The 3820-nt window shown below is 35.9% G+C and overlaps 1 protein-coding gene across 1 annotated transcript in view; it reads left to right on the top strand.

Moving 5' to 3' along the window:
- Positions 1-2740: 2740 nt before the first annotated feature.
- Positions 2741-3820, top strand: part of LOC119593396 — a 3341-nt gene continuing 2261 nt past the window's right edge. Inside the window, exon 1 of the mRNA XM_037942328.1 lies at positions 2741-2889. The gene's annotated coding sequence lies outside the window, so the exon portion shown is untranslated. The remainder of the gene's footprint in view (positions 2890-3820) is intronic.

Genomic DNA, 3820 nt, shown 5'->3' with positions numbered 1-3820 from the left:
TAAGTTCCCCGTTTTCTCCTTTGGCTGAAGTCCCTGCTTATCAGTACACACACACACACACACACACACACACACACACACACACACACACACACACACACACACACACACACACACACACACACACACACATATATATATATATATATATATATATATATATATATATATATATATATATATATATATATATATATACATATACATGTACCACTCTGTATATAGGGAGAATGCTGTACATAATTGTTGATAATTTTCTTTCTTCAATGTCTTTTTGCAGCCTCGTAATTATTAATCTCTTAAGTCACTATTCATCTGCTTTACAATGAAGTAAATTCAGACTTTTTTATCTATTAAAATTAAACCTTACTTGATTATTATATTTGTTATTATTATTTCACCCGTACACAGCACACCCTGTCATTGTCCACAGCAAGAAATGTGTGTTAGTCGCTCTACATAAACACACACATATATCTTTTCTTTTTTTCTTTGAGAATTGTCATCGTTCTCCCATAGACGCATTATAGGCATTTCATGCCTTTCACACATGCTTTACCTCACATCTAACATTTCTCCATTCGTAGGTCTATAAGTATATCTCTCTAGTAAGCTTTTTTACAGGTGTGACGTCACGGATTTATGACGCGATGCGTTGTGGGCAAAAGCAAATGCTTGGTGGACTGTCCTTGCACCCTTGGGCAGAGGGCCATTGAAACACATTTTTTTCTCAGTAGCCAGCAGTGATTTGTTGAAAGAGGATGATCGACTGACATCGCCTCTAAATGATTAATCTTTCATGTTTTGTTTTGGGAGACCTCAATAAGAGCATTATTTTCTTTTGGTTTAAGAGAATTCCATTTTTATTTTTACTATTTAAAGACCTCCGAAATTGGTGATTGTACCGAAGAGTAGGATATGAAAGGGGACTTATTATTTCTTATCTTTTATTATTTATTTGTGTTTGTGTGTGGTTTGAGAGTAACAGTATTCCCAGGGAGATTATTATATCATTACCGCTTATTTTCACACGGATAACAATGAGGAATTATTTTGTCCATTCGTAACTATGTAGACAAAGATGTGGTTCGGCTGAAGGGGCCATAGCATTCTTTGCGAGGGGGAGGGGGGGGGCAATATGAAAATTATGTCATCGAATTGAACTAATTTTTGTCTCACCAACAACACTTACAGATAATTATCTCTCACGTATCAATAAATCGGAGTCTTTCCACGTAGTGTTCTTGTCCTATAGATGTTGGCACCATTACACCCTTCATTACTAGTAATAAGTGAGCATGAAAAAATGAGACACTCAGCCGTGAAGATCATTATATATTGGTCGGGTCCACAGGATGGAAGAGGTTGAGAACTACTGCTCTTAAGGAATCGAAATAAAACAGTAATTGCTTTTCATTAATAGATGATTAGTATAGGGGGGGGGGGGGGAATCGGGCATAGAAATGGGAATTGAAAGAAATTATATTTAAAAACAGTACTATCTATGACGATACTTTGATGGCTTACATGAAAATAATTGTGTCCATTAGCTTTGATGGTTATTGTGCTCAAAAGAACATTAGTCAACATGTAATCTCACACACAACACCTACGGCGGTATTCACGAAAGATCTTGGAATTTAAGGACTGTCCTTAAAACGAGTTCGTCTCTCTCGCACTAAAATAACAATTGCAATGAGTCTCACTTTTATAATGATTTTAATATTATGCATATAATATATATTTTATGCGTGATACGTGATACCCCTCTGCGTTTGTTATTCAATCAGCTGTGAAGACGCGCATCACCATTTGTAACTATCGAAGAGAAATGTATTAAACTTGAAGTAATTAACTTTTTTTTTGTAAGGCGAATCTATTTTGTGACTTTTCGTAAATCCCGCCCCAGATAACACGCCAACAGCAGATTAGATGCAGCAACACCTGGCAACACCAGAACACAACCACACACCAACATCTGGCAACACAGCGCCACACACCTAGAGAGGTAGAGAGAGAAAGAGAAATATTCTTCGCTTTTAATGAATAATTCAACGAATACATCGTGATAAACCGCTAGAAGTGGAAGAAAGAAGACAAAGAGAGGGGGGGAAATTTTCCTACTGCGCGTACCTCCTCCTGACAGGAATAGCTGGAAATCGTACATTTGATAACATGATGTAAGGATGGTCACAGTTAACGTCTAAGAAGTTTAATTTTAATTCCATCGGTCATAAAGGGATCAATTTAGTACAAAACACACAAAAAGAAAGACAAAAGAAAAACTTAAAGGAAGGTTTTCAGAAGAGTAGAAGGCGCAAAGGATAGAGTGATAAGGCAGGAGAGGGAGTGGTAACATGGTGCAAGGGCGAGTTGGAAGATCCTCGGGAATGTGTGTACGTGTATGTGGGAGAGAGACTTGAATTTCGGATAGGTTACTGCATGTGTGTATGCTTACTTTTGCATATATGTATGTGTTTGTTTTTGTAGACGTGTAGGTCTAGACATTATTTTGTAAGGACGCAGGTGGCGTTTTAGAAATGGTCAAGCATGGCCGAGGTTTTACCCGTATCGGCAACACCGTGACGCTTTCTTCATAACTATTTTATTTCATATCGTCCGTTTGGCTGCTATGGTATAGTCTTTGTGTATAACGATCGATGTTACTACTATGTCCCACCTTGAAGCCATTATCGTGAAATAAATAAGAAGAATGCAAATAATGTAAATGAAATTGCCGCAATGATCACTGTTCGGCAACACCACAGAACCGGCCCTATATAAAGGATTGCAGAGGCTAGATCAAGTGTTAAGAAGAAGGCTAGCAATTCCATAAGGATTAAGTTGTGTTCAGGTGTTCGGAGGTCACGCGTATTTAAATACTGTAAGGTACGTATAACGCTGATTGTCTTCCTATATGGTTTTAGAGATGTGTGTTGAAAATCAAGTTCCTGGAAAAAGGTGCAGGTTATTACTCTTCTTCCTATTTCATCTATAATTTGTTGGTTCTTCTCTGTTCCTCCTGTCGCTGTCTGTTAACGGAGCAGATGCATCGGTCCCTGCACCACAGAGGGCTTCTCTTAGTGCAGAGGGTCTTGGTTTGTGTTCAGGGGCGTGTTCGCTTTTGTTCACCGTTCGTACTCGTGGCTTCTGGCGTACCCTGCCGGCTCCAAAATCCTTTCCTCATAATTGTTAGTTTATAAAATGCATTACATACCTTACAGAAAAGTTTAGGCAGTTAAAAAGTACGTCGATTGCTGTTTTCCTTTTCATCTTTGTGTACACGTTACTGTGTATGTGTTCATATATATATATATATATATATATATATATATATATATATATATATATATATATATATATATATATATATATATGTATATATATTATATGTATATGTATGTATATATATATATATATATATATATATATATATATATATATATATATATATATTTATATATATATGTATATAGTGTGTGTGTGTGTGTGTGTGTGTGTGTGTGTGTGTGTGTGTGTGTGTGTGGTGTGTGTGTGTGTGTGTGTGTGTGTGTGTGTGTGTGTGTGTGTGTAAATGTATATTGTATGTATATATACATATACATATATATATTATATATATATATATATTATATATATATATATATATATATATATATATATATATATATATATATATATATATGTTATACATGTACATACATACACACACGCGCGTGCGCGCGCGCATTCATTCACACATACACACGCACATGTGCATACATATGCATACATATACATACATATACACACAGGATACACACACACACACATATATATA

Source organism: Penaeus monodon, chromosome 3 (assembly GCF_015228065.2).
Source record: "Penaeus monodon isolate SGIC_2016 chromosome 3, NSTDA_Pmon_1, whole genome shotgun sequence".
In the NCBI taxonomy this organism is placed as follows: Eukaryota; Metazoa; Arthropoda; class Malacostraca; order Decapoda; family Penaeidae; genus Penaeus; species Penaeus monodon.
Note: the sequence above shows the minus strand (reverse complement) of the source record. Positions and strands in the feature narration are given on the sequence as shown.